Source organism: Macaca fascicularis, chromosome X (assembly GCF_037993035.2).
Source record: "Macaca fascicularis isolate 582-1 chromosome X, T2T-MFA8v1.1".
NCBI lineage: Eukaryota > Metazoa > Chordata > Mammalia > Primates > Cercopithecidae > Macaca > Macaca fascicularis.
This window is the reverse complement of record NC_088395.1, coordinates 29,854,916-29,878,202: the sequence shown is the minus strand read 5'-3', so window position 1 is coordinate 29,878,202 and position 23,287 is coordinate 29,854,916. Positions and strand designations below refer to the sequence as shown.

Below are 23,287 nucleotides of genomic sequence, written 5' to 3'. Positions count from 1 at the left end.
CTGGTCTCGAACTCCCGACCTCAGGTGATCCGCCTGCCTCGGCCTCCCAAAGTGCTGGGATTACAGGCATGAGCACCCGCGCCCGGCCGCTTATTGTATATTTTCATCATGGCTGACTTAACTCGAGGATTTAAGATATAAAGGGGCATGATAAATCAGACAGGAGCCTTGGTGGTTTTAAAAATACAACCAGAGAGATACAGAAATATGGGTCAAGATGATTGTAAAGTTAGAAGTACTGAGACTGTCTACATGAGAGTCTTCGAGATTTTTGTTTATGCAACTTCCCCACCATTTCCATTAGAAGCTAATCAAAATGCAGTTCTGAAGGCATATTTTCTTACTGACTTAAAGCCAAACATGGCAATGTGGACAGATGCTGGGATTCAGATGTCAAATTCCTAACCTTACCTCCTCAGAGGAAAAGGAGAAAGCTCCTGGTATTCATGTAAAGAATAGGAAGAATTCTCATGAAGGTCTATCCAGGATGAAACAAAACACTGAATTTGGAAGGCTCGAAGTTCGAGATGAAGTTATTGTGGGAGCAACTATTAGCCAAATATTATTGAATAATCTTAGACTTCATTTAGTGGAAGAATACAGGCTGCATTCTTACTGTCTGTGAAGCTGCTCAAGACTGAAAAATAAAAACTGGCTGAAGGGCGAACTGAGGCACAACTGCTTGAAGCCAAAGCATCCCCGCTAACACTGTCCCTACGAGCAGCAATAAGGTGAATTCTTTCCGGAAGGCAACGTATTCCCGCCCTGCCTTCCACAGTCGCCACCCACACCAAACCTTACAGACTCCCGCAGGGGAGAGGGCGGTCTGCACCACCTCAATTGTGGCAGCCGTGAACCATGAGGCTTTTCATCCAGGAATCACATATTCTTGCTCTTTGGAAAGGTCGTGGAGTTCTTGAAGGATCCTTAAGGTCCCAATGAAGCCCCAATAAGATTTGGCACAGGCAGTTCTTTCTGTCCTGGGTCCTGGAACTGGTGGACCACATTTTGAAACACATGGCTATGCCCAACCTGGAAACATCTCTAGAGGTCCTTGAGAAAATCTGAAGGAGCAGGGTCATGGGGCTATGACGAGAAAGTGCTACTGGATGCACAGATAAACACTGATCCCCTTGACAGACGACTGCTAAGGTTTAAGTAGGTAGATGGTAGGCAGAAAGGAAGAATTTTACTCACCAGAATTTTCTTCTTTGAAGAATATGATGACCCTTATTTGAAGAAGAAAATCTACTTTCCCAAGGGCCTACACTCAGGTGCCCCTGAATGCCAAAGAAGATGTTAAAAGGAAAAGCAGTGTATCAGGTTCACTCTTGAGAGAGGGACAGAGAAAGAGATTAAGATTTTAGCCACTCAAGAGTGGGAAAGTTTGAGGAGAGGAAGAGAAATTTGTAAAAGCTTTGGGGCCAAGTTTTCTGGGTAATACTCTGAGGACACCCTCCCCAACCCAATTCTGTCATGTTGAGGTCATTTTAACAATCTGCTTATGTTTCCAATGACTTCTCTTTTTACTGAGAATAAAATAAAAACTCCTTTTCATGGTTTGCAAGATCTTGTCTGATCCAGCCCCTGGCAGCCTCTTCAACCTGATCCAAAGCTCTCGTCTCCCTTCATTTCTGTCCAGCCCAGTAAGCCTCAAGTTCCTCCATCTTGTCACGCTTCTTCAGGCTTCAAGAGCCTTATATCCTGTTGTTCCCTCTGCCTGGAATGTTTGTCTCTAAACCTTTGGATAGCTCAGTTGTTCTCAACATTCAGGTTTCAGCTCTTATGTCACCATCTCAGACGGGTCTTCTCTTACCAATCTTCATGAAAGTGTCCCCCCTCCTCTGACACTTTCTATTCAATTAGCTGACTTTACTTTTCCTTACAGCGCTAATCAATACATGAGAAAATATTTGCTTGTTGAATTGTATAGGGCCTGTCTATTTCATAGAATACAAACTTGTAGGGGAACTGGGTTGTTTTGGTCACCAGGTATCCCAGCACCTAAAAGAGTCTATGCCTTATAATACATTTCAGACTATACAGTCTATACAATTAGGACTATATTTCAGGTTTCAGGTATCAGAGTCAGGCTTCAAGACAGACTATCAATATTTATTTACATGTTTACATTTAATGGTTTAATGTAAGTCAGAACATAAGGGAGAATTTGATACTAAAGCAGAAATAGAAAACGACATTTCTTCTTAAAAATAAAAGATTTTTTGGTCGCTTACCTCATTTTTTTTCTTGCTGTTATCCCCATGAGGTTGGTAAGAGCAAATTTTGCTGTTCTTTTTTTAAAACATGGAGACAGGGTGTGGTGGCTCATGCCTGTAATCCCAGCACTTTGGGAGTCTGAGGCAGGCGGATCACTTGAGGGCAGGAGTTCGAGACCAGCCTGTTCAACATGGTGAAACCCCATCTCTACTAAAAATACAAAAATTTGCCAGGTACGGTGGTGCACACCTGTAGTCCCAGCTACTCGGGGGGCTGAGGCAGTAAAATTGCTTGAAACCCAGAAGGCAGAGGTTGCAGTGAGCCGAGATTGCATCACTGCACTCCAACCTAGGTGACAGAGTGAGACTCGGTCTCAAAATAAAATAAAAACATGGAAACTAGAGGCACATAATAAGTCAGTGGTGGAGTCCAGACCAGAGCTCAGCTCTCTTGACAGTAGTCCAGTCTGCATTCCATCATAATTTCTATCGCACTTTATTGCTTCCCTTTGAAAAAATATGACTAACGTATCCACAAAAAATAATATTAAATACAAACAAAAACCATAATTATTTAGTTGCTTTGGCCTTTCATAGAAAGTCCTTATCACCTGCATCTGATGAGTTAGTATTTGAAATCGCTGTGAGATAAGCTGCTCTGCACAAGTCTGAAAAGGACTACTGCTTTTGGAATGAAATAATAGGATACATTTGTTTTACTATATTTTGGAAAAGAAAAAAAATATGTGGTGCTGTTTGCTTTTCTTCTACTAAGCAAATAGTAAGATTAGCTTTAGTCACAGAATATTAGGAAAGAATCAGTAGCATATATTTGTTTCAGTAAAAATCTATGACAGAAAACAATTAAACTGGAAATAAACAAAAGGGGAGAAAAGTTATTCTACATAGATCTTTTAAGTTCCTAGGCTGAGTTCACAATTTGCATTTACGATTGTGGTAAGAAGTGTTCTTTCTCCTTGTATCTTGTAAAGGTTTACATTCTCCTACAAAAGAGACTGTCATCATCTAAAAATTTGTGATATTTAAGTTTCACTTTTTTAAAGGAAATACACTTCTGATCATCCATAGAGTTGAATTCTTCTATTTGAGAGTTGTATCTACTGACACAATTCTCAAGTAAAAATTTTTTTATTACATCAGATCATTTTTAATGTAAATATGTAGTATTTTAAAAGAATGAGCAGAATGGATCATATTTCCGGAATAAAACTTCAAAATATACAAATTTGGCAATATTTTCTAAAACATTTTAATTTGTATATTAAACCAAAACAAAATGAAAAAGCGTGGGGAAGTAACCAAAAAAACATATTTAGATCTTATGTTTTTGTATTTCTGGGCACAGGATAAAAACCCTAATTATGTCAAATAAAATATAAAGCAGATTGAAAAAGAAAATTATAACTGGAAGGGCAGGCTTGTATTTTTCTTAAAGGTATTTAACTTTCTTCAGCGATAGAATTTACTGCTATGGCTAATCTGTTCACATTCAAAATGAGGAACATAAGTAGTGCATGTAGTCTACATATGCCATCTATATAGATAAATTACTTAGATCCCTTTTTTGGATGTATGATTTTGATAACATTGGTGATATTTTAAAATGATACATTTTCTGCCTTTTATGCATCTTAAAACGATGAGGTATTTTGTTTTTTAAAATTTTTACACAACTCAGTGTAAATATAAAGAACTTGAATTACAGTAAAATTAAATGACCTGCATGAGATCAGTTATCTCACTAATAATAAAAGCAGAAGCAGAATTCAGGCCTTCTGATGTCAAGCTTGGTCACTAAACCAATGTGTGGTGACCACCTCTCTGATGATAATTTAGTAGGCCATGGGTAGATTCCTTCTGAATTAAAATAGTCCTGATTTAAGCAATGTTTTCTATAAGCATATTTCAAAGCTGTTGGCTACGAAAAACATTGACCATTCCTCCGCTCGTGGTCTTATTTCTAGATTATCCTTATCTACTCGAATTACAGAGATTTCTACATTTGATTCAAATGAATTTAGCAGGTGCTCCCTTGAAAGGGGTGTGAAATGTTCTATTTTAAGTAACCCTTAGGATTTCAAAATCAACATTCAGTCCACATTTTATGCTTAATTTCCCACAACTGAAATTTTCTTTTGTCATTTAGAACATTTTAATTTGCATGTGAGATGATACACAAAACGAAGGAGCATGGGAAAATGAGCAGAGATGAAATATTATATGCATCTTTTGTTCTTTTCCCTGTCCATAGGGACATAGGCTACACTTCACTGTGTATATATGCACACAAAATACATACATACATATATATATATATAGACTGTGGTTAGTTTTACTTTGATTAATGGCTATACAATGTGAAATATTTATATTTGACATACTAGGGAGAGGAACCAATGCTAAAAGAAATAAAGTATCTCCTAAGACACTTCCGTTAATTATGTATCAGTGCATTACTGATTTTCTAGAGACAATCTTACCCATTATATGGTTTCAACGCCATTAAAAAGTAGCCCTTCATTTCCTAGGACTTGACCTTTATCTCTTAACATAGAGACATCATGCTAGAAAAATGACATCCTATCTCATTACAATGTTCTTATTTCTAACACAGTTCTAGCAATTATTGGCACACGTATTGCAAGTTTTAATAAGCAATTTTTGAGGATATTTCTTCTGCGCTCTTTTGGTAAAATGTTATGGCTTTTAAGAGTCAGAATTAGCAGGGACCAGCAAGGGGACGGGAAACAAATCCGTTCATTTGACTACTGGTTCACACCTTTGGTGAACAAGTAAGGCTTCTGTATTTTGTGTAGGATTCTTATTCTGCAGTATTGGCGTCAATTCTCATCGATCGGTAGGGTTATCTTGTGGGAGTAACAGAGTGTAACAGCGATAATAATAACATATGAAACGGTGTTGCACAGAAAGCCAAACATAACAGATGTTATATATGCAGACACAAAAAGAAAGAAGTAGTTGATTAGTTTGGATGCGTGTCCCTGCCCAAATCTCATGTGAAATGTAATCCCCAATGCTGGAAGTGGGGACTGGTGGGAGGTGATTGGTTCATGGGATGGGTTTCTCATGAAAGGTTTAGCACCATGCCCTTGGTGCTGTGCTCATGATAGCAAGTGAGTTCTCACAAGATCTGATTGTTTAAAAGTGTGTGGCACCTCCCCCTTGCTCTCTTGCTCCTGCTTCCGCCAAGTGACATGCCTGCTCACCTTTTGCCTTTCTGCATGATTGTAAATTTCCTGAGGCCTCCCCAGAAGCCGAGTAGATGCCACCATGCTTCCTATACAGCCTGCAGAACTGTGAGCCAATTAAACCTCTTTTCACTACTCACTCTCAGGTATTTTCTTTTTAGCAAAGTGATAATGGCCTAATACAGTAGTTGCGTGTTGGGGGTGGAGGAACCAATATATTTTGTTATTCAGGCCAGGGCCAACATTATTAAAAATGTGATAGTTAAATTACTGGGAACACAATGGAGCTCACCAGATTTCAACCTTCATGTTTTGTGTTAATATTCTGTTGTGTCATGATCATTTGCTTCTGGCAGTTAAAACTGTAATGCACAAGAACACTACATTTCAGTATATCATAATTATTCTAGCTTATATATAATAAACAGAATTAAATTCAAAGTCCTTACCATGGCCCACAAAACCCTCCCTACCAGACCTGGTTTGCCCTATACTTCTGAAATCATCTTCAAACACTATTCCCCCTGGCTTTCTGGGTTCTAGTCACACTGTCTCCCATTGTTGTTATTTGAATACCACAGAAAGTCTCCCACTTACTGTGTCTTCTGCCTATACTGCTTTTCCTTTAAGTCTCTGTATGGCTTGTTTTCTTACTTCAAACACGTATTTGCTCAAACATTGCCTGTATTAGTATCCTTGGGCTGCTGCAACAAATTACACGTACTAGGTGGCTTAAAACAACAGAAGTGTATTCTGTCACAGTTCTGGAGGCCAGAACTCTGAAATCAAGGTGTCTGTAGGATTCGTTACTTCTGGAGGCTCAGAGAAAGAACCCTTTCCATGTCTCTCTCCTAGCTTCTGGTGGTTGCCCACAATCCTTGGCATTGGTTGGCATGTAAATGCACCACATGGCTTTCCTCTCTGTGTGTCTCTGTGGCTTCTCCTGTTCTGTCTCTTATAAAGACACTTATAATTCAATTTAGCTCCACCCAAATCCAGAATAATCTCATCTCAAGATTCTTAACTGAATTACATCTGCAAATATCTTACAATACCATTGTTCCTTGTATCCAAGAAGGGTTGGTTTTGGACTCCCTGTGGATATCAAAATCCAAGAATGCTCAAGTCCCTGATATAAAATTACGTAGTTTGCATATAACCTATGCACATTCTCCTGTATGCTTTAAATCATCTCTAGATTACTCATAATACCTAGTATGATGTAAATACTATGTAAATAGTTGTTATATTGCATTGTTTTTTATTTGTATGTTTTATTGGGTTTTTTTCTTAGAATATTTTTGATTCACAGTTGGTTAAATTCGTGGATTCAAAACCTGTAGATACTGAAGGTCGACTGTATTTCCATATAAGATCACATTCACAGGTACCAGGGGTTAAGACTTGGACCTATATTTTGGGGGCCACTATTCGACGTATCATGTTGCTTCTTCAGAGAGGATATCATTGATCATACTTAGTGATAAAATAGCACCCCTCATCATATATATACTAACACAGTGTGCCATCTAATCCTGCATTATTTTTCTTCATAGACCAAATATTCAGGACATATCCAATATTAATTGTTATGTGTTCCCTTCTGGAATGCAACCACCATGAGAACAAAGACTCTGTCTGCTTTGTTAATTGCTGCATCTCAGCATCTAGAACATTGCCTGACATATATTAGGTTCTCGATACATATTTACTGAATGGATGGATAGATATACATGGTCAAAATCCGATTGAATACCATTGATTGGTGCTGAATAATTCACAGTATTTATAACACAAAATAGAGTTATTGGGGTTGTAGTAGCCAAAATAATGACCCCCAAAAGATGTCCACCTCCTAATCTCAATCTCTGGAACCTGTGACTCTGTTACCTTACCAAACAAAAGAGACTTTGCAGATGTGATTAAGGATCTTGAAATGGAGAGACAAGCCTGGAATATCTGGGTGGGTCCAATCATAAGGATCTTTATAAGATGGAGGCAGGCAGAATGGTCAGAGTCAGGGAAGGAGATGTGATGATGGAAGTAGAGATGAGAGAGAGATACGCAGAGAGAGAGAGAGAGAGAGAGAGAGAATTGAAGGGACAGAGAGAGAAAGAAGTGAGAAAGAGAGAGAACTGAACTGCTATGCTGCTGGCTGTGAAGATGGAGTAAACAGTCACATGTCAAGGAATACAGGCAGCCTCTAGATGCTGAAAAAGACAAGGAAACACATTATCTCCTAGAGGCCCCAGAAAAGACCAAGCCCTGCCTACGCCTTAATTTTAGCCCTGTAAAACTGATTTTGGACTGACTTCCACAACTATAAGATAACAAATTGATGTTGTTTTAAGCCACTAAGTTTGTGGCAATTTGTTATAGCAGTCACAGGAAGCTAATACAGCTTACCATTGTTTTCAGTCCCAATTTATCTTCAATAAAATAGAGAATCAGAAAATATAATCATCTGTTTTTATACTGACTTTTTAGTTCTAAAATTCACTCACAATATCCTAAGAGTAATTAACAAATAAGAAGGTAAGATAAATGTATATATTTTCCAATAGACTTCCAAACCAGAGTAGAGATATTATTTGTATAATATTTTATAAGGTATCTATTTTATACTACTAAGGCCCATGCATGTTACAGTGGTCATGTACCTCACCGGCTAAATCTCTAAAATGGAGGCCAAGTTCTTTTGAGTACATTGCACCAGTTGCATTAATAAGGCTAACATTCCATCTTGTCTATCAGTGAATGTACGGAACTCATAATTCAGTACAAGCCATAGTATTTATTGAAATAGAGATTGTTCTCAAGCCCCCAGTAGAGAATTATTAGCATTTCATAGCAGCTGAATTCAACAGTCAGCAACTAATACACAGCAATCTGTAGTGAAAGATTTATAAGCTTAACAGTTTTCATTTTTGTCCTAGTGAAAAACAGGGATAGTTCTGTTTTGGGTTGTACAAGTGTAGGATCTGAAAGGCACTGAAGCATGTCAATCTGGCTGGGGGAAAAAAAAGCACGATTCCACGGCTTATAGTTAATGCCACAAGTACTAGTGACAAAAATGACGTTTTGTGTTGATCACTTGTATGAATGTACTATGTTTGGAAATGTCGTCTCTGAAAGTACATACTCTCCTCCAGGAAACTGAAGTCTCCATTGCACTGTAACAGAGACCTTTGAACTATACAATTTCAAAGGTGTTATGGTCAGAAAATGTATATACTGTGACAACGGAACACTGAACTAAAACAAGTATCTAGATATTCTAAATCAGAATCACATCTTCACATGAATGAAGTAGATAATAGAGGCCAAATGTTTTGAATTAACACAATTGCCATTTTAATCCTCTTTACAAGAGGAGGCCTGTTCAGGGAACCTGAAATCATTTCAGGCCTCAGGAGGGAGAACTTGACATTCCAAATAGTCCCAGAAACATTTGAGATTGAACATCTCACTGAATGAAATGTTATGAACTGTTTTCCACACATCTGAGCCCTTTCTTGAAATTTCCATAGCCTGAATTCATTTCTCCACCAACTATATCTGGACAGATCTATTCACCTGTGCAGTAAAGAGTTGACCTAACAGGCCTGAGACTGCTGTCCTTAGAAAGGACTGCTTGCAAGGTTAGCATTCAGCTGGAAGGTTCCCAGCATTTTCTGATAACAAATGAGTTCACTATGCCTAAACTGTTTGTGCAAACAGTATGGTTTAGGGTATTTACATGAACAGCCCCCAGTAAAATATCTGGGCACTGAGTCTGTAATGAATTTCCTTACCAGAAAACATTGCACACATGTTGTCACAACTTCCTGCTGAAGGCATTAAGTGCATTCTGTGTGACTCCCCTGGGAAAGGACGCTTAAAAGCGTGGGCCTGGTTTCCTCTGGTAGTCATCTCATACACCTTTTCTCTTTGTTGATCTTGTTCCTATCCTTTTGCTGTAATAAATTACGGCCATAGTACTACTATCTGCTGAGTCCTCTTAGTCCCTTTAGTGAATTACTGAACCTGGGGGTAACCTTGGAAAACCCTGATACATCATTCTGCATTCTCAGCTCCTTCTATGTGAAGCCTCTTCCATTCCTCCTATGCCAGAAGAATCGCTCACTCTATTGTTCTGAGTAAGCCAATTCATACCACTTGTATAGTTCTTACATACTGTATTATAGTTGCTATGTATATGTCCATCTTTTCTGAGGACAGGGATCATGGTTTATCATCTTTGTATCACTATATTCTAGTATAGTGACTATAAACTAAATAGTTGCTCAATGAACGCTAATTCTGTTTAATTGTCATCAAGGGTATAGCTTGCAAAAAGAAAATCAAATGCAGTCTATTCAAATACAGCCAAACCCCAGAATTTTGGCCTTTTTACATGCTCAGCTTTTTTAAACTGAAGATAATGTTTTTACTTAAACAAACTAGCACATAAACAGGCTACAGATTATAAAGCAAAACATGATGACATAAGAAATAAAGACCAAATTTTGGCTGTATGAATATATTTAAATTTTGAATTCACTTCCTGTAAAGTTCTTTGTCATGATGTGTAATTATCAAATACACATTTTGTAACTAACATTTTATTTTCCTATATACTTGAGCTTCTATGATTAAATGTACATGTACTTTGTAAAGCACTGTTATCTGTCACCCCAGATTTTCCCTTAAATTGAGTAGTTCAAAATATCTGTATATTTGAAGAACGACTTTTGCTATAGAGACCATGACTGGAGTTACCAAACATAAAATTAATATAGGGCACACCTCAGAAACCTTGTGGTGTTTATGTAGTATTTTAAGACATAAGAGCGAATTCATGGATAGCTTTATTTTAAAATTCTTCTTCTTTAATAAATGTTCACAAAGCGGTAATTACCCTATTAATGTTTCTATTAGGAATTCATTCCTTATTGGATTATTCATTGGAATGATAGAAAAGAGAATATTGTGATATAATCAATATTATTTTTACAGGCATGTTTCACCTTGTTCCTTATGAACATTTGATCCCAATGAAGTCTTCAAAATCTTTCCCTTCCCTGCACCTTAAAACTACCAAATATCAAAGGGCTGTCAGGTATTATTATCATTCTTTCTCTGAGCCCATGTTAACCAAATGTTCTCTTTCTTTTTGGCTAAAAAGTCGGCAAAAATCAGAGAGGTTCTATCAGTCATGAAAGACCCTGGTCATACATGTAAGATCTCTTTGCACATTATAATAATCCTTGTATGTTCTGCACTATTTTAATAATCTATAAAATAATAGAGGTAGAAGTATATTTTGGGGAAATATATTTTGTATTTCATGCAGTAGATATGACAAGTACAGTGATTTCCTGGGATTTTTTAAAAAATGGGTTTTCATTTCTATCGTCTTCAGGTCAAGGCACTTTAGTGTTACATTTACTGACCAATTTTGAATTAAGCAGACTGTATTTAAATGCTGCAGGGGAGCCAATAGAATGATCTATTATCCACAGATCAATGGGGAAAAGCATGTGTGCACTTGAAAATTATGGAGGCTCATCTACTCTATTGTGTCAGTGGCCCTGATCCAAATTAAAGATGTGAACATCCGTCCATTAATATCAGAGGCAGCTTTTAAGACAATCAGGCCAAAGCAGAATTCAATTTGAGGGCTTTTTTGATTATTTGATTATAATGTCAAGCTGACTTTAAGATGACTCAGCCTCTTCAATGGTCATAATCGACACTTTGGAAATTTTAAACCTTTATGACCTCTTCTAGCCTGAGACCCCCCAATGCAACATATAGGCTTTATTAACACAGATTTGCCTCTGATTGTACATTGTAAGGAAGTTTTAAAAATAGCTACATAAATGGTTCAATGAAAGTTCAGTTTTTGTTCTGTTTTCATTTGTTTGTTTTGTTTCTGAGACAGACCCTCACTCTGCCACCCAGGTTAGAGCACAGTGGTGCGGTGTGATCACAATTCACTGCAACCTTGAACTTTTGGGCTCGAGTGATCCTCCTGCCTCAGCACCCTGAGTAGCTGGAACTACAGGTAGCACTGCCATGTTTGGCTAATTTTTTAAAAAAATATTTTTGTAGAGACAAAGTCTCCCTGTGTTGGCCAGGTTGGTCTTGAACCCCTGGCCTCAAGTGATCCTCTCCCAAAGTGCTGGAATTACAGGTGTGAGCCTCCCAAAGTGCTAGAATTATAGTTGTGAGCCACTGTGCCCAGCCAAGTTTCAGCTTTTGTGGAAGTATATTATGCAACCATACATGCATAATACATAATTTTAGGAATATACTTCCATGCAGAAGTTGACCCTCCAACTTAATGCATAGCTTCAGCAGATGAACATGAAATTGGTAAGGAAAAAGGAGACACTAACTTCACTAGCCAGATAACTGAATAACTATAGAGGTCAGTGGGATGACATATCATTAACAGGTTGTACTCATATTAGAATACTTGCTTTGTATTACCAATAAATGGGAGTGCATAAATATCTATAAGAGAAAACGGGGGCAACATTTATTATGTGTCTCCAATGTGCCAGGTGATTTACCCATTGGTTTACATATATGAGTTAATTTTAATCCCCACAACAACTCTATGATATGAGCTGTAACTGGGCCTGAGGGATTAAGAAACTGGCTTATAGTTTCTTAGACGTATATGTGGTTGATTGTTGTAGTAATGGCCCCCAATGTTTTCATGGTTGTCGGTATCATTATTTTTTGACAGTACCCTTCACTCTGTCTCTGCGCTTCGCCATTTTGCCAATGGAACAATAGCAGAGACTTGCATATTTGGATTTACCTTCTCTTGCTGATCACTGCCACACCATCATTTGGAAAAGCTCAGGCTGCAATGCTGGAAAATGGAAGACACATGAAGCAGAGGCAAGCCATGCCAGTGGAAGCCTCCATAGATCAACCTGCCTACCCAATCTGGCAGTTATCTGCAGGTGTATAATTGAGCCCCAGCTGAGACCAAATGAGCCCGGCCTAAACCAGAAGAATGACCTGGCTGAGCCCACCCCAAATTGCCTTGCTGTAGAATAATAAGCTAAATAAAGGGTTACTGTTTTAAAGCAAGTTTTAAGGTTCTTTGTTATATAGTATATGAACTAACTAATACAAGGTGTTAGTAAGAAGTGCGGCTGGATTTTGTACCTATGCCTATCGGAGTCCAAGGGCCATGTTCATATCGTAAGTAAAAACAAGAAGATAAATTGGTAATAGAGCTCTTGATTAAATCAATGAAAATGATACAGAATGAAGCCCATTTTAGGCTAGGTCTCAGAGCAAGCCACACAAATTAGAGTGTAAGTCACGGCAATCTGTTCCCTGTGATTGGAATAGCTAAAAAGATGTGCACAAATCTCAAACAAAGCTCTTCTCTGTGAAAATGAATGGTGGCAAACTAGACTGCCTGAATGTTATGATTTTAATCCAATAGGCTTATGAGATATGGATCCAAATTTATGCACATAAATATTTTCATTTCAGCTCCCAAGTATCTCTAAAACAATGCCATTGATACTTGAGGAGAGGAGACTCCAAGTTGGAAGGGATTAATAGCAGCCTCACTTTATGTGTTACTGCCCTGGTAAAGTTTTTCCATGCTGATCATCTCATTGTGTTATGTGAATAATTCAGAATATAAATTTGCTTTCATTGTTAACCTAGGAGACAATAAACTTGACAATGGAAATGGAAGTATGAATCATACTGGAGACTTTATGAATATTCAAGTTAAATCAGATTTGGTTCTGAACTCCACACTTCTGCTCACAGTGTAAATCACTGTGTATATTACTCAAGAGGTCACCCCAAACAGACTATAGGAATGCTTCTTCCCTTGGAAAATGCAATTAATTACTATTGTTTGCCCCTAAGGATTTCACTTTCAAATTGTTTATGTTCTGGTGTCACTGATGAGCTGACTGAGAAAATGAAACACTTCAGTTTAATTACCAGCTGCAATTATAGCTCGTGTAAAGGTACTTAATCTTATACTCTTTTTATAATTGTCTATTCTTATGATATAATATGCAGCTATATTTGCTGCCTTTCAAAGTGCTAACAATGCCACTCAATTTTCAAAAAATAAATAAATAAATAACACAACATGACTCTAAAGTGTTTTGAATGTGGCTTAAACCTGTTGTGAACACAGTGCTATGTTCTGTTTCATCCAAAGACCTTTAGCTTCTTGTACTTTCAATACATAAATATAATGGAAGTGAGAAAATAGGTAAGTCAATTTAGTCAACCACTTTATTAAGGTCAGGTTCTGTTTTAGAATAGAGATGAAATAAATATAGAAAGTCTAGTCTAGTTCATATACAAGCAGATGGGAGTTTACATCCAGCTTTTCCCCTTACCAGGGGTGTAACTAATGTCTTCTTACTTTTCTAATTTTATTGCTTATTTGCTTAACTTTTTGAGTTGTATTTACAAAATAGGGTAATGTTGGTTTCTAACAAATAAAGCTGTTGTGAAGATTATGTAAGATTATTGATGTTAATTGCCTGTCATAATTCCTGATACATACTAGGGGCTCGACAAACTTTAGTAATTTACTCAACTCTTCACCTTGTATATATATACATTTTATTTTTTTGATGGAGTTTCGCTCTATCGCCAAGGCTGGAGTGCAGTGGTGCGATCTCGGCTCAATGCGAGCTCCCCTTCCTGGGTTCACTCCATTCTCCCGCCTCAGCCTCCCGAGTAGCTGGGACTACAGGCACCTGCCATTATGATGCCCGGCTAATTTTGTTTTTGTATTTTTAGTAGAAATGGGGTTTCACCATGTTAGCCAGGATGGTCTTGATCTCCTGACCTCGTGATCTGCCTGCCTGGGCCTCCCAAAGTGCTGGGATTACAGGCATGAGCCACTGTGCCCGGCCCACCTTCATTATAATTTTTATGTAGAGGGCAGCATGATATGTTGATAACTATAGGCACTAAAGCCTGACTTCCTGGGTTCAAATTCTGACGATACTCTTACAAATTTTGAATCTTGGCCACATCATTTAACCTCTATAAGCTTCAATTTTTCTCACCGGTGACAGGGAGTAATAATATAATCTACCTAATAGGATCATTGCAAAACTTAAACAATAGGGCAGAAATAGGTGCCCGGCACATAGAAAGCTAGAAAAAAAATCTATCAATGTGCTGGCAAAATGATTATATTTTTGCTTTGAAAGTATTAGAATGAAGTATCTTTTAGGACCACAATAGTGGAAACCTAGAAATCAATAACAGGAGGAACTTTGGAAACCTGAAAAATACATGGAAATCAAACCATATGCTCCTGAATAACAAATGGATCAATGAAGACATTAAAAGAAAAATTTAAAAATGTCTTGAGACAAAGTAAAATGGAAACAAAGGCTGGGCACAGTGGCTCATGCCTGTAATCCCAGCACTTTGGGAGGCCGAGGCGGGCAGATCACAAGGTTAGGAGATCGAGACCATACTGGCCAACATGGTGAAACCCAGTCTCTACTAAAAATAAAAAAATTAGCTGGGTGTGGTGGTGCACACCTGTAATCCCAGCTACTAGGGAGGCTGAGGCAGGAGAATGGCTTGAACCTGGGAGGTGGAGGTTGTGGTGAGCCGAGATCGTGCGACCGCACTCCAGCCTGGGGACAAAGTGAGACTCTGTCTCAGAAAAAAAAAAAAAAAAAAAACGAAAAAAGAAAACAAAAAAAGAAAACACAACATACCAAAATCTATGGGCTTCAGCAAAAGCAGTTATAAGATAAAAGTTTTTAGCAATAAATGCTGACACTGAAAAATAACAACAACCTAACATTAGACCTCAAGGAACCAGAAAAAAAGAACAAACTCAACCCAAAATTAAGAGAAGGCAGGGAATGATAAAGATCAGAACAGAAATAAAGACTAGAATACAATACAAAAGATCCATGAAATGAAGACTGGCTATTTGGATAAGACAAGCAAAATCAACAACTCTTTACCTAGACTAACTAAAAAAAAAAAACAAAAAAAGAGAGAGAGAGAAGACTCAAATAAATAAAGGAGACATTACAACTGATAACACAGAAATACAACATATTATAAAAGACTATTATAAACAATTATACACTAAAGCGTTGGATAGCCTAGAAGAACTGGATAAATTCCCAGATAACTAAGAGTGAATTATGAAGAAAGAGAAAACCTAAACTGACCAATAATAAGTCAGGAAATTGAATCAGTAGTAAAATGTTTCCCATCAGAGAAAAGCCCAGGACTTGATGGGTTCACTGCTGAATTCTACCAAGCATTTAGAGAATAATTAATACTAATTTGTCTCAAGCTATACCAAAAAATTTAAGAGGATGGAACACTTCTAAATTCATTCTATGATGCTACCATTACTCTGGTATCAAAGCCAGACAAAACACACATTAAAAGAAAACTACAGGCAAATATCTTCAATAAACACAGGTGCAAAAATCATCAACAAAATAGTAGCAAACCAAATTCAACAGCACAATTAAAAGATCACTCACCATGATCAAGTGGGATTCATTCCAGGGATGTGAGAATGGTTTAACAAGATTTAACTATGCTACACTGTATATATACTTCAAAACATCATGTTGTACATGATAAATACATATAATTTTCTATGTCAGTTTTTTTTTTAAAAATAAAAGAACCCTCTAAAAAAGGCTCTTATTTCACCTTCAGTAATATTTTGAATTTGGGGAACAAAGTGCTTTAGCACTAAAAACGGGATACAAAATGAAATGTAAATTGTAGAAAAGCATTGTGCATTCTTGTATCTGATAATTTGTGCTTGAAATAATAGATATAGCATCTGGATTTTGTTTCTGGACTGTTATTTACTGGGAACTACAATGTTTTTGAATGTTTGGCCAAGGGGATGTGAAATAAGCATGAAATCCATATTAGTGTCAAAACAGATCTGTGTTGTGTTATTATGTTTGCCACTTTGATATACAGCTCTGAGACATGGACTTGGTGCAGCTGTCATAATAGGAAATGTGAACAGTTTCATACACATTGTTGATACACGATAACCAAGCATATAAAATGAAAAGCTAGAATCATAAATATACCAGAAATTCAAAAATAAAATGTGAGTGGAATTGTCTGTCATGACGTCAGCACAATTTTGCTTAACCAGTCATGTAGCATGAATGGAGGATATTCAAAATTGAAATCATTTTACATTGATATATTTGTAATTCAAAGTATAATATTTGATGTTCTATGTATTGAGGCAGGGCTATTCTGGAAGTACATTATATGAGGGCACATGGAATTTGGTCTCAAGTACAACTAAAAGTGATAACATATTCCACTTTGACCCACTAGCTCTTAAAAGAGCATCACCCAAAATTCCAAAAAAAAAAAAAAAAAAAAAAAAATCCTTTTTCTTTCACAGCCTCTTGGCAAGGGGTAGCGTTGAGAGGTTGTGCTGTGATATTTCTATGACTGGATTTCCATTTTAAAAATGTAAGCAGTTTTTGTGTGTGTGTCAACTGTGCTGTCGCACTCACTACTAGAGTCATCAGTATATCCTTAACTATGTCCATAGAGACATAAAAAGATACAAAATCTTCAAGGTAGAACCAGACCATGGAGTTGACTTTTAGCAATGCCCTTTAAAAGCAGAACAAAAGACAATAATGCATTGTTAAGCTATTTTTGATGTTTATGGAAAGCTATCTTAGTAGTCAAATAACAATTAAGCACACTTAATTACACATACATATGAACTCAGAGGAACTTTTAAGAAGTATTCAAGCTTCACTTGTGACCCTGAAATAAAGATTTTTCTATGGAATTATTGCAAACAGAGATTAGCTCTGTGCTTTATGGTGGAGGTGATGGCTACAAGGATATTCACAGAAGAAGCTACATCATGCCAAAGGCTAGATAGAGAGAATGCCAGCCCATGTGTTGTGAGGTGGCTGAAAAGAGTTCAGATTTGGGTAGAATACATTCCTTAGATGAAACATGGACCCTGTTTACACATGTTTAAGGGGGTTTTATGGGAAAGAAGAAATAGACTCAAAACTTGGTTAGTCCTACACCCTGCCCATAGCAGGCATCACTAATGGATCACAGCAGCTCTTTTTCCTGATGAGATTGAAAACACCTTGGAATTGTTCCTAACAGTCTACTCAGTCACTATTAACCAGAATTTTCTCAAGAGATGGATTTGAAATATAAATCATGCTGGAGACTTCATGATTTGTCATTTTTGAAAAATATACAATTTCTGAAGTGAGTCCTAGGTAGAATAAACCCAGGTGTTCTAGAGGTAGATTTAGGCCGATGTAAATAAGTTTCTATGTTTTAAATGTGCTCAGAGTAGCATGGGCTGCCTATAATCCTCCCAGAAGCATCCAGGGACTCCTTGGGAAAGTGCCTAACAGGGGATTCATGTAATAAGGTGTGGAACAGTAAGATCACTTAGAGAATTTTCAACGCCATGGTTAAAAATATGAATGTGGGTCAAAATACCCAGAACCCCCAAATTTTTAAAAAAATACACACTAAATACGATTTATATTATATGACAGCCAGTTGAATGCAGCAAAGTAGAGAGAAGAATATCTATCTACACATCTATCTATCATCTACTGATACCTACTACATATATGCGTGTGCATGTGTGCATATGTGTGTATATGTATCATCTGAATATTACATTTTTATTTTATTCATAAGGTACTTCTTGAAGATTTTGTGAAGTTGGAATTTTAAAATTAACACCACCGTAATGCTTATAGTGCTTGTCTTATGTCTGAAGAATTGTAATAGATCAAATACTTCAAATATACACATTTTTAAATGATATTTGTACCTTAGCAGGGGGGGACTTGTGGGTATTTACCTTCTTGTGTTCTACTTCATCAGCAAAAATGACATTTATTAATCTTTGAGTTTTTCTCCTACCATCTATTAATGATTAACATCTTGTTCAATGTCACATACTTGAGCAGCATGTACCAAATATTTGTGAATTTATTTTATCCCTGACAGTGAACATGAAAGCCAACAGATATTTATTACAGGTAAAGGGAGATGGGGGGCTTTAAACCATGAATAGATCTGGGAGGAAACTCTCTGCATAACATTGTGTGTGTCAGTATGTTCAGTGTGTGTGTTCCCTTGCATGACAAAAAAAAAAAAAAAAAAAAAAAAAAAAAAAAAGACAGCATTTACTGAGGAAATAAAGAGAAAAAAAAAAGCTTGCGGACATTGAGAAGTGAGTCTTGACCCATTTGAGCACAGTTCCCTTTTACTAGCCAGTCAGCAGTGGGTGATATTTTCCATTCCTTTGATAAGATCTTAGGCTGCCTAACAAGTCACATTTTGTTTCGTGCAAGATGTGTTCCATTTCCTTTGGCACAGAAAGATATATTCATAACGCTTTTCTGTTCCATCCCTTGCCTTTTCTGCCTCTAATTCCCTAACTCACACCCCCAAATTTTGCCAGCAACTATATCGTCTTTCTCCAAACTGAAAACAGAGTTTATATTTGATAATTTGAATGTGATGGTTGGGAAAGGAATGATTATGTAGGGACTTCTTTCTTTATATAAGGATGCTAGATATTTTGGAAGAGAGAAATAATATGCATAAAAATATGTTTTTAAGGCAGGTAGAGCACGGATTTAATTTCATTCTCTATAATCTTATTTTTCTTAATGGCACATGTTCATGAAATCATTTGCACCAAGGATACCTAGAATCCAAAGTATTTATCAGGCCTTGGAAATAATCTAATAGAAGTAGAATAGCATTTATTTTCATCTCATGACCAGCTCCTTCTGCTACCTTAAGGTCACATACAAACTTAGTTGTGATGTTGGTTCCTGAAAAAGAATGTCATCAGGTGTCCCATAGGTTGACAGCATTATGCAAAAATCATATAAGCAATACCTAAAACTGTTAACTACCACAAATTTGATTATCTTTGTATATTAACTACAACCATAAATACATAAGAGGCTATTAATAACCTTATATAATAAAACTAGAGGGGATGCATATTGGGACATAATGGCCCTAGAGACTTATATAAAAGATATTTTAACTAAATACTGTTGGGGTGGTAGGGAAAAAGTTTCTGTTTTATCACTGCTTCTGACTATATATATTTGTTTCTCTCCTCCTTAGACAAGGCTCTCCACTTTCACGACTTAAGTATGCTCTTTTAGGTCAGTATTATACTTTTACTAACAAGCTAAACTTTCCTGTAACATGGTTAACATATTTGGGCTATAGTTTTATGTCAACATGCTAGAATTAACTATTTGAAGCTTAATCTTAACCAAGCCCAAATTTCTTAGCACAGCAACAAAAACCCTTATAGTCTGATTCCTGTCTATTTCCCTAGTGTCATTTCTCATGATACTCATATTAAACTGTGAGACATTTTCCAAACAAACCATCCTTTTGTACAGCTCAAAGACTCTGCACATACTTTTGCTTTGCTTCTGCCTGGGATTCCATTTCTGTCTCATCTTCAGGTCACTTTGTAAGCATTCTCTGAGATCCTTCTCTCCTAGACAATATGAGTAGTGATTTGTTTAAACTGAGTTCCATGGGGGGAGTTAATTGCCTAGTATTGGAGGGTAAGAACTACACTTTATATACCTGCTTTTGACACCAGAATCTTGTTCTTTCTTTCCTGAGCCCTTTCATTGTGTCTGGTTTGCTCACACAATACCTTAGCAGAAGCACGTAACAAACACAATTGGTAAACGGTGTTTTGCCAGCCAAGAAATATTTATGTTCTAAGCACTATTCACAGAGACTACAGCCATGAACAAACCAGAGTCCCTGGTCTCTAGAGACATTGTCTCTAATTTTCCCTTTAGATTCAAATTTGGAACCACTCTACTTTACTCCATTCTTTCCTAGCTCTCAGGGCCATTTCCAAAACGCATCTCCTAAATCTCATTTCATGTTGCTTTGAGAACCCATTTGGATAAGCCAATTTTTCTAGTCTTGAGGCCTGAAACTCCTTTAAACACAATTTTGTCTCTCTATCCCCACATAACTAGAGACATGGACACAAGGTACTCCCAAATTTTGCCCTTGGGGATCTGCACTGGTTGGTTCAGTCCCATTCAGTTATCTTTTTAAAGAGTCTGAGAGGCTGGGCACAGTTGCTCACACCTATAATCCCAGCACTTTGGGAGGCCGAGATGGGTGGATCACTTGAGGCCAGGAGTTCGAGACCAGCCTGGCCAACATGGTGAAACCCTGTCTCTACTAAAAAATACAAAAAAATCAGCCAGGCATGGTGGCGGGTGCCTGTAATCCCAGCTACTTGGGAGGCTGAGGCAGGAGAATCGCTTGAATCCAGGAGGTGGAGGTTGCACTGAGCTGAGACCGCACCATTGCACTCCAGCCTGGGCAACAAGAATGAAACTCTGTCTCAAAAAAAAAAAAAAAAAAAAGAGTCTGAGAATTGGTAAATGATGAATCTATACTTGGTAAATGACAGAAAAATAAGAAAATATATTTAAAGAACAAATACTACTTAAAATATTAGCACCATTAGAATAAAGTGTTAAAGTACATGAAAATTTATACACGCTCCCCCAATAGAATTGCTCATCCAATGCGATTCATGATGACTCAGTGAAACTTTTATCAATGTCATTTTTTTCTCATCATTTGTTGTTTAAATGTGCCAACTATTCTACTTTAGCTTTAGGCAGGGAAGAGGATTATTTCTTTTTCTAATTTTGGCTAATGTATAAGAGGTTATGAAAAATATGCAAAGGTACAGGGACATATTATTCCCAAAATGTATTCATTGCTTTAAGAAACCTTTATTTCAGAATAATAGAATTGAAATGTCAAATTCAGAATCAAATGTCAGAGGACTTTTGCAGCAAGCCTTCTTATACTTGATTATTTTCTACATATGAATCTCAAAAGACAGCTAATTCAGCCTACAAAGAGAATCATATTTTAATGAGAGTTGAAGTTAAGTGATCAAACCATTGTAATTTATATTGAAGGAAATGTAATTTTTGAAAATCTATTTTACCTTCTCTATGAAAAGTGTTTGGAAACTATAGCAAGGTATGTTATTCTCAGGTTAAGCAGTAGACACTATCAATCAAAATTCTTCTAGATTAGATAGATCAAAATATTAATATAATTTTTGGTACTTTGTAGATCATGTTTTCCTGTATCTTATCCAATCCTAAGTACAACACTGTAAAATAGAAAAAATACCACTAATTCCATTTTATAAATAATGCTCAGATAATTAGTGACTTGCCAAATTAATAAAGCCAAAAATTGGTGGACTTGGAACTTGTAGTCATGTGTTTTGACCACACTGTCCAGTATTAAGTTGTTATGGATAGTCACTGCCTAATGAGTATAAGATCCCTTCTAAACAAAAATAAAATAGCCAAAAGACCTCATTCTTATACAGATTATTGTAACTTTCATTCATGTAACATCTTTAGCACCTATGATAGTCAAGTACAGGGGTAGGCAGTAGTTTATGAAGATGAGTAAACATGTCCTCAGGTCCTTAGAGTCAGAGAACACAATAATTTTACTAATATTGCTAGTGTTATCTACTAGTTAGATAATACAGTTGAAATGGAAACCTTCCATGTCGTATAACATAAAAAGGACAGAACCATCATATTCCATGGAGGGTGTAATAACATTATGTGTGTGCGTGTGTGTGTGTGTGTGTGTGTGTGTGTGTAAACTGGTTTTTGTCCATGGTTCCCAGCTTATAACTCCTATAACTCTGGTCATTTCCTAAATGTTTAAAACAATAAGCATATCTTTTGTTAAAGTATTTGGCCATTTGTCCTTGGTTCCTGAAGCAGCTTTGGAAGTGCTTCAGAGCAATAAAGATAAAAGACCGTCTTTGGTTATAATGTTGGGGTGCTGTAGGTCTCAGAAGCAGACCTCAGAAGAAATCTCTTCCTCTGACCTTCTCATACCTTCTTTTCACCTCCTCTTCTTTTTCCCCCAAGGCAGGACTCTAATCTCTCCCCACCTTTCTGTCTTGGAGACGGCCATCAGGAAATTCTCTGACCTACCTACCTTGTCTGATTGTAGATCCTAAGACCTCCATTTCAGAAGGGGGTCCTGCCTGAGAGGAAGAAGAAATGCTGTACACAGACGCCAAGAAGAATCTGAACAGACAGGCCTTGCTGGGTTTTTCCCACTCAATGTATTAGCGTTAGATTATAACCTTTTGTCCAAACAAATTGTCTAGGCTTTAATCATGCCTATTTAATAAAATCCCTATAAGAGGCAAGAGAAGATAGGGTATGGAGAGCTTCTGGACAGCTTCACTGGTGGAGACTCGCAGGAAGGGGAACAAGAACTCATCCACATGCTGGGAGAGTGATGCACCCCAACTTCACAGGAACAGAAGCTCCTGCACTCAGGACACTTCCAGACCTCACCCTGTGCACTTCTTCATTTGCCTGTTTATTTCCATCCTTTAAAATATCCTCTATAATAAACCAGTAAACATGAGTAAGTGTTTTCCTGAGTTTTGTGAGCCATTCCAGCAAATTAACCAATCATAAAGAGAAGGTCATGGGAACCCTAACATGAAGCCAGATGGTTAGAGGTTCCAGAGGCCCAGACTTGCAACTAGTGCCTGAAGTAGAGGCAGTCTTGTGGGACTGAGTCCTCAACCTGTGGGTTCTAAGCTATTCCCAAGTACATAGCATAGGGACTGAATTGGATCAGAAGATGCCCAGCTGGTATCCACTGCAGAATTGGTTGCTTGCCTGTTGGTGGGGAGAAATTCCGACATTTGGGCACAGAAGTGTTCTG

At 37.2% G+C, this 23,287-nt stretch overlaps 1 protein-coding gene and 1 long non-coding RNA gene across 2 annotated transcripts in view; one reads left to right on the top strand and one right to left on the bottom strand.

Moving 5' to 3' along the window:
• LOC135969197 (uncharacterized) overlaps positions 1 to 12,541 on the top strand; it is a 65,854-nt gene extending 53,313 nt beyond the window's left edge. Inside the window, exon 3 of the long non-coding RNA XR_010584317.1 lies at positions 12,189 to 12,541. This is a non-coding gene — a long non-coding RNA (uncharacterized lncRNA). The remainder of the gene's footprint in view (positions 1 to 12,188) is intronic.
• Positions 1 to 23,287, bottom strand: part of IL1RAPL1 (interleukin 1 receptor accessory protein like 1) — a 1,418,294-nt gene that overhangs the window by 120,713 nt on the left and 1,274,294 nt on the right. The gene's annotated exons all lie outside the window — the stretch shown is intronic.